This window comes from Parasteatoda tepidariorum, chromosome 2 (assembly GCF_982258835.1).
Source record: "Parasteatoda tepidariorum strain Cologne lab strain chromosome 2, Ptep-v5.0, whole genome shotgun sequence".
NCBI classification, from domain to species: domain Eukaryota; kingdom Metazoa; phylum Arthropoda; class Arachnida; order Araneae; family Theridiidae; genus Parasteatoda; species Parasteatoda tepidariorum.
The window spans coordinates 109106126-109122731 of record NC_141756.1 but is presented as its reverse complement, the minus strand read 5'-3'; the positions used below and the strand labels follow the sequence as shown (position 1 = coordinate 109122731).

Genomic DNA, 16606 nt, shown 5'->3' with positions numbered 1-16606 from the left:
CATAATGGAATAAAAAATAAAGTCCAATTAACTAACGCTTCTCCGTTACAAATTTTGAACATTTTATGCCAGTGATATAAACGAAAAAGAGCTAGATCTATATTTAGAACATTTAAAGCATGATTTGGCATATAAGAATAAGTTAGATAAATTTGGAATAGATGCATAGAATAGTGAAAAACAACAATCTCGAAGACACTTTTCCATACATTGACGTTATCATATTTTTTTCAAGCGTGGCATTGGACAATTGTCACTCATGGTAACTATATGTAGCGGAGCACGTTTATTCTCCATTCTGAACTTGATTAAAAATGAACTAAAAAATGACTTTAGAAAGAATGAGTCATTATGAGCATTGAAAATGATGTACTGGAAATTGATTTTAGCAATGTGATAGAAGGCTTCACCCCTGAAAACGCGCAAAAAGTATTGCTACCTTAAACTTTTGATGAAAATAATGTAAATAAAGCTTTTATAATAATGTATCAATGTTTTACTTTCGTAAAATAAAAATTATTCAAAAGTTAAATTTTTTCTTTGAAATTACTCATAAAGAGCCCCCTAATGAAGACAGGCCGAGGGCCCCTCTAAACGGCTCTGCTTTTTGGATTATACATTTTCATTTAAAAAAAGTACAAACAAAAGTTTCGTGTACAAAATGAATAAATAATGAAAATGTGATCGAGATTACACTTTATCTTTCTCATATATCTGCTATTTAACTAAAGTTTTTCTGGAGAGTATGCATAGCGCTATCGAAAGACGAAGCTCCAAAACTAGCACAGCAGTACGTTGTAGTTCTGGGAGGTAATGTCCCAATAGTTTCGTCAAGAGAGCTGTCCAAAGTTTAGAACAATTAATGTAAATTTTACTTTGTGTGTATTTCACCATATCGCGAAAACTTATAAAAAGAATTTGAAAAATTTTTGCTCTCAGTTATAAAGATCGTTTATCCAAAAGAAAATTCTATGCAAAATATAACTTATAGTAAATGCTAATTATTTTATTTAATAATAGTCGAAAAATTGAACTGCAAGGTAGAAATTTTTTTTCAAAATTTAACTTTTCACTAATTGACCGATTTTACTGAAATTTTGCTATTTAAAATTGCATTCTTTAAAATGATATAAAAAAAAAATATCTACTATACAATTCAAAAATTTTAAGACTTACATTAAATTAAAAAAAAATATCCTTTACTGCAAGATATATTTTGAGTGGAATTAAATTTAAATAAAGGAATTTTACTATTGTGAACAAAAATTTTTCAATTCGTTTAAAAAGTACTCAACAAAAAAAATTTAACATGAAGGGATCCAAATTTTGGAATTATCTTCTGTCCAAACCATTGGAACCATACTTCCAGAGTTCCGGCTGCCCCCAATATCTTGGGGGTCAGACATCTACATCACTAAAAAAAATTAGGTTGGTTTACTCAGAGAAAGTGCATTTTTGCGTCTGATTTCGTAAAATATTGTTACTGTAAGACTGTCTTTTTCGTGTTAAAAGGGCATTTTTATTCTATTTCTTTACTATTTGATTAAAAGCGGCCAAATACTGTCTTTGGAGATTCCTGACCTCATTTCAAATCAACTTAAATAGAGTTAAACCGTTTAAGCCTCATTATATGAATTATTTGCTTATGCTTTTCTGCTACTTTATAACCTGAATTAATAGTGCTTTGTTCTTTTAATCAAGTGGAAAACTGTATTCTTTCTTCTTAAAATAAATCAATTATAATTTAAATGGGAATAAAAAGTACATTGAATGCTTAATTTCTGGATCATTTTTATCAATATTAATGTACTTAAGTGTGTACTAAATAAAAGTTAATTTAAAAAAAGGTGCTATTTTTTTCAAAAATGCTGTAAATCAAGTTTCGTTTCTTTTTTACCTACTATTGCAGGTAACACAACTTTTTTTTATTATAATTAATTTAAGGCAGAAAGTAAGATTTGTATACTATTGAATTTGTAGTTTTTGTTGAGAATATAATTACACGTATAGAATTGGCATTTTATGTTTAAATATCATATTGGTACAAAATGTAAGTCACTGATCCTAACCAATTTCAAGCATTAATTTGAAATAAATACTGTACTAAAATTTGGATATATGTCCAATTTTATTGTGCTTTTAATCGAATTTATTAACACAGAAACTGTTCGTGTAGAACAGTTTCTGTGTTAATAAATTAATACAATTAATTCAAATATGGTGTTTTATGTTTTTTAAAGTGCTGACCACGCTGTAGTTGGTCTTGTACCTGGAAGGTACTGGGTTCGAATCCAGCTTAGTGCATAGATGTAATCTATCTGTCCTTTTAGGGTTGACGATGATCCACCTTAATGGGACCTACAAAACAGAAATAAACAATAGTGCCTGTCACGTGCCATATGTTGCCAAAAGTGGTGGGCATTGAAATAATATTTCTGAAAAATATTAATCTTTGGAATGTCTTGCACATCAAAATCATCTTAAAGACTTAACAGTTAAAATTGAGTCAGCTACTCTAAAAAAAAAAAATCTTTCTTGTGTTGCAAATTTTATAAATTAGAATGTCTTTAAAGATTAACAGAATATTGTATTTTAAGTTTATACGATTGTATAATATTTTCATGCTCAATTGACTGAATTAAATGATAAATTTTATATTATGTCTTTTGAGCTAACAATATGTCTTTGTAAATCTGTTTTGGCTCTTTCTTTTAGTATCTTGCTTTTTTTTATGTGTCACGTTGATGCATTCTTTTATATATATGTTACGGCGAATGACCGAAAAAGGTGGGTGTTGACTTTTACTGGTGAATGTCGACAAACACCAAATACGTAAGTGAAGGATCGAATATTTCATTACATTCTTGTACATTCGGACCCTCACCGGTGTATGTCAACAATCACATAGTCGCTTTGGTGAATATCCGAAATATTTGTTATATCCAATTTTATAATAATTTATTCGCTGAGATTATTATATTTATTTGATATATTTATATTTACTCTGTATTTTAATACTTACTGACGATAGATTAGAAGAAACATCAGTGTTTGGAGTATCGGGCAAATATATACCGGGCAATGGCACTTGACTTTAAAAAAACATCAGTGTCGGGTATACCGGGCAGTGGCACTTAACCTTAATAAAACATCAGTGTAGGGTATACCGAGCAAATGTAAATGTATGGTCCGATACTCCACACACTGATGTTTCTTCTGATCTATCGTCAGTAAGTATTAAAATATCGAATAAATATAAATATATCCACGAATAAATTCATATCAAATCGAATGTAATAAATATTTCGGACATTCACCAAAGCGACTATGTGATTGTTGACATTCACCGGTGAATGTCGACGTTTTCGAGACTTCGGTCATTTACCGTAACATATATCTAACGTCGTTGCCGAGAGGAAGGATAAAAACAGGTCTTAGGCAGGGAAAGAGGGTACAATATTTAATTTTTAGAGAGAGAACAATCATCAAAGTGACACAAAATCGTTGTGTTCTTCAATAAAAGTTATGTTTCCCTAAACTGTGGCTTTTCTTCAAGTCAAGTGCTAGCTTCTATTGTTCAATACTTATCAGTGTTTCAATCAAATAGGTCTACTAACGTACTATTGGACATATTTTCTAAATTTAAGAAGTTTTTAATTAAATACAGTAGCATTAAATTCTAAATTGAAATTTATTTAAACTGAAACAGTTGCAGTGAAATAGTAGTAAGCTTGTATATAAAGTGAATTAAGTACCTTGGATATATATTCTATAAAATAACAGCTTTCCCTTAACATGTATCTTCAAGAAATGATACATTTTCTTTTGATAATTTTTATTTTTACCTTTTTATTTATTTTTTAGTGGTAAGTAAGAGTACAGCATATGTAAAAAGTATAAAATAGGACCAAAAATTTTTTTTATAAAATTGGATCAGACAATTTGAAGCATGTATATTTTTTTCATTAGATCTTTCTATTTAATATATAGGTTTAACGAGTTGCTTTGCACTAATTGGTATAAAATAATTTCTATATGTTCTTTATGTCCATTATCTGATATAGCTATAGTTTAAAATTGTTCTATGCTATCCCTTCGAAAATAAATTTGATATTGAAGTACATAATGATTAAAACAATTTTCTGCTCCTAATTAAAAAAAAAAACTATATATCTATTTTCTCATTCTTTAAACAAGTTTTTTTTATCAAGCTTAGTTCTTTAAAAGAAAATTTCATTGATATTTAAAATCGAACAATTTAAATCAAATTAATTTAGATAGCGTTTATTGATTAGTAGATGTAGTTTTAATCTGTTTATCAAATATATGCGATTATGTATATGTAAATATATGTTGTTTTATTGTTGTGTTATTCTAGGTCCTGTTTTATACTAAGACGTACTTATAGAGGCTAATGTTGGCTGGAAACTTGTAATAAATTGTCACAATTTTTTTTACTGATAAATGAATTGTAGTGGTATCATCAATGAAGAATTTTCCACCCCAGATAAAAGTTGGATAAAAATAAAAATTATTATTACAATATCTGGTTATTGTAACTAAAATTGTCCGCAATATAAAGAAATGTCTACCTTTTCAAAATGTTTGACTTATGAGCAGGATTGTTGATTTTGCAAATTCTTATGAAAAAAAGTCAGCTTTTATATACTTTATTTTTGTTTTGTTAAGACATATCTCTTAAAAATGCATAGAAGGAAAATAATTCAACAATCAAAGTCTATTTTCTAATTAAGGATTAAGCTTTTACTTAAATATATCAGGATGCAATGAGAATTGTGTATTACAGTATACACTCAATATGTTGAAAACCTTGTTATGTCAAAAAAATATTTTTCTCCTTGACATTATACAACCACCAAATGCTAATTTGAATTCCTATGTTGTAGAGTTTCTTCTCAGAACATTATGTTGATTTTTTTTTACATAAAAAATCATTTCTAATTAATGCATAATTATTTTTGTCTCACTTTTAAAAATAAAATTATTGTTGTGTTTAAAATTATATGTGAATGTACATTTCTGAAGCATTGATGATAATTCAATAGAAGGGAATATATACATTTTCTGTAATTTTTTAATCACTTTGTATTTTAGAGTAAATAAAAAAGCATTAAATACCTATCAAAATTGAAAATAATTTATGATTTTTTACTGTTTCTTAAATACTGTTGAGAAATACATAAAGCTAAAGGTTAAAGTAATTTGTTAAAAATGGTTTAGAATTACATACTCGCTCCTGTAAACATGAATAAATATTTCATAATAATTCATGTTTAAATAAACAATTTCCTTATTCAAAACCATTTTCAACAAGTGTGTGATTTAATTTCTCCAGCAAAGTCCGTCTTCTAAAGATAGGAAAGTAATCGCTATATTTTTTAAAAATAAGTTGTTGTAGTTAACTATATTTATAATAAAGTAGTTGTAATTAAGTACAAAAATGTAGTTTTTTGCACATCTGTATATGCATATATACTATACGTATATGCATACATATTACTTGCTACGAATTTATAATTAGACTAATGTAATCTGCTTCTGTTTTGTGATTTCAATTGAAAATACAGTTTTCTAAATTTAAACCTGTTATTCTTAAAATCTGTTTTGATAAAACAAAGATTATTTTTTACATAAGTATTTAAATATTTGATGAAAAACGCTTGAAATATAAATGGAACAAAATCTATATTTTTGCATCGCTGTTTTTTTTTTTTTTTTTTTGCGAAGATATAACTTTTGAAGTGATACATAAAAAATTGGGGAGTGTGGTAATGAATTGGCCACTAATAATGTATGAAAAAGTATTTTTATTTATGTGAAATAAATTTAAATGCTACCGATAAGTGGAGTTACTTGCTCTGTCGAACACATCAAATGTGAAAAATTTGCAACTTCTTTTTTTTTTCTGCAAACAAAATACTACCTAAAAAATATCTGTTATTTAATGACAACTAGAAAACCTTTTGTAGACTAACTTTAAATGTGTCAATGCTTGAATTTAAATGATCTTCAGAATTCTGAATACATGTACAAAAAGTAATACGTTCGACTGAATGGACCTCATTTGCCCTGATTATGAAGATTATTTTGCTTTTGCTTGCTTTTTTTTTCTATTTAGAATTCTTTTTTCTTGATGTATGAAACTATTAAAATGGCTGTTAAAGATTTTAGATTAAATGGCAGTTCAAAAGGCATAATTTATATTCATTTCTAAAGAAAAATGTTGCCTGATGTTAAATTCTTCAGAATATTAGTTTATTAGAAATTGATTACTTGAAATTTAATTAAAATAAGTTTTTGTTTCAGATGGACAGTGTTTTCAAGTCAAAGACAGACCAAGGATATACATTTTAACAGATGTAAAATTAATTTTGATAAATCATTATCTGTTATATTTAGTCAAAAAAAGAAGTTGATACTTACTTTTTAATAGAATTTCATGTGGCCCATTCATATTTAACAATGGCACATTCAACCTCACGTGTTGGAATTGAATGGGCTAAATTTCTATTTTTTTGTTTATCTATTATTTACAGTAAGCATTTTCTAATCCAATTTTTATAAATTTTTCAGATAACCAAATATATAAAATAAACATACAATTTTGAGCTAAAGAAATAAAATCGAAAATATTACAAAACTAACTGAAATTTGACTCATTTATGAGCACTCTTTCCTATGAGGGATTTCCTGGTTTACGAAAAACAAAAACGACCTTGCTTTGTTAAAAGTAAATTATTTAATTTGTTACATGCTTCCATCGTGAAAACCAGTACAAATATATACTAATTAGTCCTCACACTACAGGCTCCAGAAAAAGGTGTAATACAAATGTTTTAAGATTTATAAATTCATTTTTTCAGAAATTTGGAAATTCTCTCTGCATCATTTTTCTTAAAATGTATAAATAAATATTTCACATAAACTAATTTATGTGAACACTCATTAGACTTACAGGGTGGCCACTCAAAACATATTTCAAATTTCCCTGATTTTTCCAGGTTTTCCAGGTAAAAATCTTAAAATTTCCAGGTTTGTGTTTTTTTCCTTTATTCTTATAAAGTGTAGGATGTGTACAAGAAAAGTGTCTGCATTATAAAATATCTTATTCAAAAAAAAATTTTTTAAACATATCTTGAAAAAAAAATTTTTTTTTTATTATTTTTAATGTTTTGGTACAACATTAATTTTTTAAAAATTACGACACGGAGAAAATAATATGTTTAGCTTGCAGAATATATTGTTTTTATTGAATAATTTTAATTGTTTTTTATTGAATTTAATGTATTACTTTAAGTAGTATTTGCTCAAAGTGTACCTACAAAATGACAAAATCAGAATCACCAATAAAACCTTGGATAAGTATTGTTTAATATATTTTTATTAAGGAAAAGAAAACCGTTTCAGGTGATTATATATCAATAATTTTTAATAATTACAGTGGCTCCCAAAAGTGATCACTCACTTATAACTTATATTGAAATAGGAAATAATAATTCAATAATTAAAATGAATATTTCACAATGGGTATTTGATAATAAGATTTATAATCTATTCTTAGCAAAACTGCATGGAATATTTGAAAAACAAAGCAAAAGTAAATTTTTTAATCAAATAGTAACAAAAATGTCACCCCACGAAAGTCATCGTACATTTAAATGTTTTGGATCTCAGAATTAAAATTATTGTCAATTGCTTTTTTTATTTAATTATTTTTCATTTAATTTTTTATTTCTTTATTAGCAATTTAGTATCAAACCTATAATAGCAAAATTATATTTTAATTTTTGTTGCTAACTCCATAATATTTTATTTTATCTTTTAAAAATGACTATTTTGAAATAGCATTTTTATTTTAAGAGATTCAGTATAAAAAAAATAAATGTCAGAAATGTAAAATTGTCTAATTTTTAGTTCTATACTCTATAGAAGAAAAAAAAATAGATAAAATTCCTTAAAATTTATACTTTTTTGATTTTTTTTTTGTTATTTGAAATTAAAACATTTAAAGAATTCCAATCTAAACACACAGTTTTTTAGTTTAGCATAGTTAATTGTTTTTGTTTGAACAACTGGAATCTTGTACAGTGCAGAACTGAAACACTAAGTTTCGTTTTCCTTCTCCTGACTAAACACATATGAATAAAAAAAATGATATTTTATGTATATACATCATTTAATATGATATGTTTCCTATATATTCCTTAGTCATTGTCAGCTTTTTTAGGTAAAAAGAGGAATAGTTTTGAAATATCTCTAGAATGGAAGCAACATTTACGAACTTTCGATATTTTAATAACTATGCAATTCTAATTTTAAATCAAAAAACTAATATTTACCTACAAAACCGTAAAATTTGATATTAATCTATAGTTAGTTCTAAAAAAAACTTTTTTCAAAATAAAAATATACTATAAAAGGTTAAAATGAAATAGAAAAAATTAGCATTAATGCAAGAATTGTAACAATTTGTCGACAAACATTGCTGTTAGTGATGGGGGGAAATGCGTGATTGGTTGGTTTGCTGAGAATATATAATTTACAGATTTCTTTGAGTTCAAAAGCTTTCAGAAAAAGAGTGAAATATAAAATCTATCATTATTAAATTATAACCAACTAATTTTTAGAGAATTTAATAAAGTTAAAAATACAAAAACATATTGACTCATTTTGTCAAAATAGAAAAAAATTACCACTCTCAATTGCGAACTATCTTGAAACATTGTGAACAAACCCACGGACAGAATTTAAAAACCGAAGGAAATATCCTAACCCCGTCTTCCACATCCACCATAATCTTTGCCTTTCAAAAATTGCACAGTCCCATAGTCTGCATAGAGATCGAAGGTTTCTACATTTGCTTAGCAACCATGGGAGAATTTTATGTTGTATTCTAGTTTAACAGGGTTATAATGGAGCAAATTTTGATGAAAGCAAAGTAAGTTGATGATATTTTAACTATTTGGAGATACATTTCCGTCTAAAAAATGTGGGTATAATGGATGAAACAATTTAAATTAAGAAAATTAGCAAATAATTTAATTTAGTGAAATTAAAAAAATATGTAGGAAAAAATTTCCAGCCTTTCTTTAAAATTTCCAGGTTTTCCAGGGTTTTATCCATATTTCCCTGATTTTTCCAGGTTTTTTCCAGTATAAAAAAAATTCCCTGATAATTCCAGGTTTTCAAGGTTTTCCAGGTGGGTGGCCACCCTGACTTAATATGCATTGAACAAAATTAAAGACACAGTTTAAAAAAGCCCAAATAGTGTTTTGCTATTTATAGGTATTTATTTCATGAAAGATAAGAGATACATTAGGTAACATACTAAGTAAGCTGAACAAAATAAACGAATCACAAATTTTCAGCTCATTTTAAAATGAGAAAATAAATTGTGCAGCACGGAGCACAGCTTAATTCCAGAAATTATTTAAATACTTTTTTTATATGTGTACTACAGGTCAATACTCTCAATTAGACTTCGTGTTATGTCAATCATTGTCCTTGAATATTTCTGATGGTGCAAAAAAATTTATTACATGTCAAGTTTTGTTTTAGTTTTTCTCATTTTAACATGATTTTTAACATTATATATTTACAATAAATTTTAAAGCATAAAATGAAAGTAAATTAATTTTTATATCTTTAATTGAGCTATCAATGCTTTCAAGAATTAATTTTCTGGTGAAAAGCCAATCCAACATAAATTATGATACAGTTGAATAATGGTTGAAATTTAATGATACGTCATGTCATGGCATGATATTGCAGAATTACACATTTTGAAAGTTGGTTCTTGTGAAAGTTTTGAGTAATTTATATTCGTCAATAAACATATAATACAGGGTTAAAGAATACATAGAATCACTCAAATAAAATAGGGCAAAGTATGCAAAATTCCTTATTAATTAATTTCATTTATGTAAAAGTATGGTGACTGAAGGTAAGAAATGCTAAAATAAAAAAAGAGGAATCAGGAATTATAAATAGGTTACAAAGAAAACAAATTTAAAATACATGAAACTTAAAATATGATCTCAGAAAATAAATATTTTATTGCTAGTTAAGTAGGTTTGTAAAATAAAAGTAATATTTACAAAAAATAAATAATTCACATTCTCTGACATAAAATTGAATTAATTTTCTTATGGAAAATCAAACTAGAATAAACTTGATTGTGAAAGATTAGCCAAGGGTCCCAATCCTTGCTTCCGAAACACGCGTGGCAGTGCCTTTCCATGGGGAAATGTATGGAATTAGGTTGCCGGACGCTCTTTCACTGTGTTCATATAACTTTTGCTAAAAATAAATAAAGTCTTGTTATATAAAAAACATACTCTCTTAAAAAAAAGAGGAACGAAACCACTCAATTTAAGGAAAAATTTAGAATTAAAACCTTTCACTCCATTAAAAGAAGGCGTAAAATCAAACAAATATTAAAATATTCGAGAACTTGTTTACTTGAAGAATTAAAGTTTACTAATAAAATCTTCTTAAAAAAAACAACTAAGCCACACAAAAAATTATTAAAAATGTCTGAAATAAATAAATAAAAAGCTAAATTATTAAAATTTCTCAATATCACTCATGATAACAAATTCTCTCACTATAGAATATTTTACAAAAAATTTTTAAGAAAAAAAGGATTCAAGCATCTTACATAAAAAAAATATGCTTTTTTAAAATATAAATAAATAAAAACAATATTCTCTGGGGAGAAAATTTTTCTTTAAAAAATTAAAATCAAGAGCCTTAAACGTAGGACAGGATATACTTTAATTGCTTAAACCTCACTTGCTTATTAGTAAATGGTAAACTTTAGTTACTGATATGCATGCCATGAAAAAATACATTATTGAAGAAAAATAAAAGTTTATATCTGTAAAATAATAATAACCTAGTTCCCGAACTAAGATTTATTTAAAATCAATTTAACAGAATGCGCGGATAAAAAACAGAGATTGAAGTTTGAAGAAAATATTTAATAATTAATTGAGATATATAAAAAATTAAATATATTGTGTGACAAGAAAAAGATGCTTTTGAAATAAAATAATGAAAAAATAGTTAAATAAAACCAATAAGCTAAATATAAATTTTATCGTTTGTTCTAATACTTTTAATCAATTTCAAAATTTAAATGAGTATAAATACAGAATGATAAAGCATTACTTAATATGGTAAGACAATTTATACTACTAATTGGCAATTGAAAATGAAATGTATTTGATTGAATTATAAATGACTAAGTAAATTATCACCTTACATGGAAAAAAAGACATTTTGTTGTTAATATTTTCACAATTCATAAGCTTGTTATGGTCAATAATGAAGTAATTGAAGTGATGAATAATAAAATAAATACAGATATAGTAAACGTGACTTTACGCCTAATTTTTCCAAGTCAATAAATAAAATAAAACCAGCATATAAACAGATGTAGAAAAATGATTAGTTTAAAATTAATGATAATTCACAGCATAAATTAGTCAACACCTTTTTCTCCTCATGGCAGTGAAGGAATTTTGTAAGAGTCTCCCACAAATTTAATGGATGAGTAACTTCTATCGCTGCTAAGTTCTTAATGTTTTTCTTAAAAATCAGAAGAGGGTTCTACTCTAGCACGCTAGTCATTGAAAATTCTAAAGCAGTTCTTTTCCAGCAATCTTCTCACTCTTTTCTCCAAGTTTTATTTAATACTCCAATTTTTATGCCTATATATTTTTCTTAGTTTATTTTAACTACATTAAAGGCTATGCCCCCTTCTATTCATTGCTCACCAATCCTTAGAGTTTCACAATTTAATTTCTACAAAAAAATTAGAAATTTAAACAAAGACAGGTTTAAATAAAACATGAGAAAATAAATTTTCATAAATATGACGAATGGCCAAGAGTGAAACTGTATGAAAGGTCAAAGCAACCTCCCATCCTGCAGTAGCAAAACATGAGAATTTTTCTTTAGCATTTTCAAATTTTCTTTGACCATAGTCGAACCAAAAATGGGATAATACACCTTCCAATTACACATATCATTTTCTTCCAGGATCTCGTTTTGCAGTCATATCTTGGAGAATGTGACATTACAGTTTAAAAGAAATCAACAACAGCTGAAATTAAAATATATTTAAGAATTAGCAATAGAATTCACCAAACATTTAAAATAATTTATTAAAAATATTATTATCAAAGCTACATTGTTTTTAATATTACAAGTAGCAACACATGCTTTAGTAAATAATAAAAATAATTGATAGCAAATAATAGTTATGAATAACACAAAAGAACTTCATAAAGCATATAAAAGCAAATGCGTTTTGTCTGTAAAAGGGATTGTTTTAAATAATAATCACACAAGTAAAATTCATTTCAACACGATTTAAGCAATATTTTAAATAAGCAGTCTAGGATAACAAACTTGATCTTCCATCCCTGAGTGCAGGATGAGGGTAAACTTTGAAATCATAATTATGAACTCCCATTTTTCTTTATTTCATGATTCTCAAAAAAAATTTACTCTTCTGTTTTTGTTTTACCCTTATCTATAGGTTTATTTATTTTGCATTATAGATGACGTTGTAGAGGAGAAATTTATATACATTATAGGTACCAACTGCTTAAAATGAATTGTTGAGTTAATTGAACAAGAAGGATATCCATATTTAAAATTTGCTATTCAATTTGATAGTAAGTTGGAAATATTAGACACCGAACCTTTTCAACAATTAAGTTTTATCAATACATAAAAATCAAACGACTTTTTCAGCTATTCAAAAACGAAATCGGTTTAAAATTTTTAGTGAATATAGTTGACTCTCATTTTTTTAAAGCACCCAAATTTTTTTTGATTCTTAAACAACTGAACTTTTTTGTGACATAAAGAACATTATTTTAAATGAAAATTACATGCAGTTACATAAACACAACACAAAAAGGAATAACAGGAAAAATGTAAATTTAAAGCTCAATTAGCAAACTCTAAAGTTTCTTGTTCTTCAGGAGGTGCCGCTGCTGTTGTTTTGCAGCTTCAATTTCTACACAAAGTCAAATATAGCACAAAGAGTAAAGGAACAAAAGAAAAGAAGAAAGAAAGAGTTGCGCCAACACAAATTATAAAGAAAATATACATGTAGACCAGAATTGACTGAAGGTTGAAAATTTATATTTAGGACATAGTTTAAAAATTAGCAAGTTGTTTAAAGTAAAAATTATCCCTTAAAAGAAAGATAAAAAGCACTATAAGATTATATTAAGTGATGAACTTAAATTTTTTGGATGAATCCTATACTTTTCAAAACATTTTATATTATACTTATTTTATAGTTTTTTCAGCAAATTAGCAATCTTCAAATCCCCATAGTGTAGGACATGACATAAACTGCTTGGTTTCAAATGCAAAAACCACCAAGCAATGACAATTCTATTTTGAGAAAGAGAGATAGGCCGAAAGGAATACTTTCTCAAGTTTTAAAGCATGTTGTCACACTTCTTTATTCTTTCCTTTCATTTTGGTTTAAATAAATTTCTGAATTCTGCAAATTTAATTTTATTCCAACTAGAATAGAAACATCTGTATTCTTCACAATTATATCCTAATTTTGCTATAACAAGAAAAAAGGATATTTTTGAAAAAAGCAAACAGAATGAATAAAGCAAAGATGAATTAGATTGACAAACTTTTTATGTATTATTCCTTTATTTTTAAATGCGAAAAGTTATTAATTTCAAGGGAAAGTTTTTTTTTTATATATATAATTTATAAAAAAATACATTTAAAGTAAAAAAGGTTTATTTAATTTTAAAAAAGTTTTCTTTGAAAATTATCACAGGCTTAATTAGCTTCAAAAATTAGAATGATTGTTAAATATATAAGTCAGCAATATTTTTTTTAAAAAAAATTTGCATATTTTTGCTTTAAGAAAAATACTTGTGAAGCATTTTACCAAATCTCAGTATTTTTCACCAAAAACACATTAAATAAAATAAAGAAATTTCAGCAACAGCACTGAAAAAAAAATCCTATCTTTATGAAATCAAAGTAGACCTGATACATGCATAAACACATTTTTGGCTTTTTGATAAGAAAATATACAGTAAACACTAATATTTCTAAATTTAAACTGTCAAAACTCACTTTTTAAAAATAAAATATTTCAATGGAAAGAACTATTCATTATTATTGCATGTCCTGGTGCATAAGTAAACTTTTCAAATTCCAAAAATTTTACAAAAATCAGGGGGGTTCGACTTATACATTGGTATAGTTCATTCAACAGGAGTTGACACTTGGCTCCGCCTCCATCACGTGGTTTTCCAACGATACTATTTTGCTATTTTTTGGGAAAAGGATGTTAACAAACCTGAAGAAGGTTGCTATTTGGTAATCGTATGAGAAAAATATTTATTTCGCAATCTTTATGTGTATTTTTTTTAACATTAAATATTTCATAAATTTGACAGGGTGGCCACTCAAAACAGAGTTCAAATTTCCCTGACTTTTCCAGGTTTTCCAGGTAAAAATCTTAAAATTTCCAGGTTTGTGTTTTTTTCCTTTTTTCTTATAAAGTGTAGGCTGTATACAAGAAAAGTGTCTGCATTAAAAAATATCTTATTCAAAATGTCATTTTTAAAACATATCTTGATAAAAAAAAATTTTTTTACAAGATATTTTTTTATTATTTTTTAATGTTCTGGTACAACATTAATTTCTAAAAAATTAAGACGTGGAGAAAATAATATGTTTAGCTTGCAGAATATATTGTTTTTATTGAATAATTTTAATTGTTTTTATTGAATTTAATGTGTTACTTTAAGTAGTATTTGCTCAAAGTGTACCTACAAAATCACAAAATCAGAATAACCAATAAAACCTTGTATAAGTATTGTTTAATATATTTTCATTAAGGAAAAGAAAACCGTTTCAGGTGATTATATATTAATAATTTTTAATAATTACAGTGGCTCCCAAAAGTGCACACTCACTTATAACTTATATTGAAATAGGAAATAAAAATTCAATAATTAAAATGAATATTTCACAATGGGTATTTGATAATAAGATGTATAATCTATTCTTAGCAAAACTGCACGGAATATTTTAAAAACAAAGCAAACGTTAATTTTTTTATCAAATAGTAACAAAAATGTTACCCCACGAAAGTCATCGTACATTTAAATGTTTTGGATCTCAGAATTAAAATTATCGTCAATTGCTTTTTTTATTTAATTATTTTTCATTTCTTTATCAGCAATTTAGTATCAAACCTATAATAGCAATTTATTTTATCATTTAAAAATGACTTGTGGTCGTAATAGAATAGACCAAATTTGATTATTTGTCTTCATAAGAGGTAAATCAGTAATGAATATGTTAAATTAGTTTACTGTATTCAATTGAACTGCGCAATATGTGATAAAATGCTTAAAAGAAGGACTTCATATCAGAGATTAAAATCATAAATTTTGTGGAAAAAATTCATAAATTTGCAATTGAGTGTTGTAAAAGTTTCTGTAAAAATTTTTAAAAAATATTCTGCACGAATTTCACCAGACAAAAAAAAAAAAAACTAGTTACACGTATTTTCAACCTTTAAAAGCTATTGTAGATGTTAAAAGAAACTCCACTAAATGTTAATTTAACGAAAAATTAGATTTACTAATAGACTGAGTTTTTACTTTAAAAGTGTATGATGACTTTTGTGGGATAAAGTTTTTGTCACTTTTTGATGATTGATTCCTTAAAAATAAACTTTTCCTTTGTTTTCAAAATATTTCATATTGTCATTTAAAATGTTTCAGTTTTGTTAAGATTAGAACACATTTTTTATCATTAAATATATATTCTGAAACATTTATTTTAATTAATGGATAGTTTTATTTCATTGAAAGTCATCATAAGTGTATCAACACTTTTGTGAATCACTGTAATTACGTTTCAATATAAAGCTTTAATGTATACTGTATTTCATCTTACCAGTGCTTTTTATAAAATTCACTGATCATATTTTCCTTAAACCAATATCTCAAGTCAAATTTTTAAATAATGGCATTTTAAAATAACATTTTTATTTTAAGGGATTCAGTATAAAAAAATAAATGTCAGAATGGTAAAATTGTCTAATTTTCAGTTCTATACTCTATAGAAGAAAAAAAATAGAAAAAATTCCTTTAAATTTATACTTTTTTGATTTTATTTTCTTATTTGAAATTAAAACATTTAAAGAATTCCAATCTAAACACACAGTTTTTTAGTTTAGCATAGTTAATTGTTTTTTGTTCCGTCTAAAAAATGTGGGTATAATGGATGAAACAATTTAAATTAAGAAAATTAGCAAATAACTTAAATTAGTGAAATTAAAAAAAATATATAAGAAAAAATTTCCAGCTTTTCTTTAAAATTTCCAGGTTTTCCAGGTTTTTATCCATATTTCCGTGATTTTTCTAGGTTTTTTCCAGTATAAAAAAAATTCCCTGATAATTCCAGGTTTTTCAAGGTTTTCCAGGTGGGTGGCCACCCTGATTTGATATTTCTCTCTTTTGAGTGAAAAGATAGTCACTTTTGAGACATTTTGCTGGGAAAGCAGCAG

At 26.1% G+C, this 16606-nt stretch overlaps 1 protein-coding gene across 1 annotated transcript in view; it reads right to left on the bottom strand.

The window, feature by feature from the left end:
• Window positions 1-9291: 9291 nt before the first annotated feature.
• LOC147816030 (disheveled-associated activator of morphogenesis 2-like) overlaps window positions 9292-16606 on the bottom strand; it is a 57309-nt gene continuing 49994 nt past the window's right edge. The window contains exon 11 of the transcript XR_015431597.1: window positions 9292-12130. The gene's annotated coding sequence lies outside the window, so the exon portion shown is untranslated. The remainder of the gene's footprint in view (window positions 12131-16606) is intronic.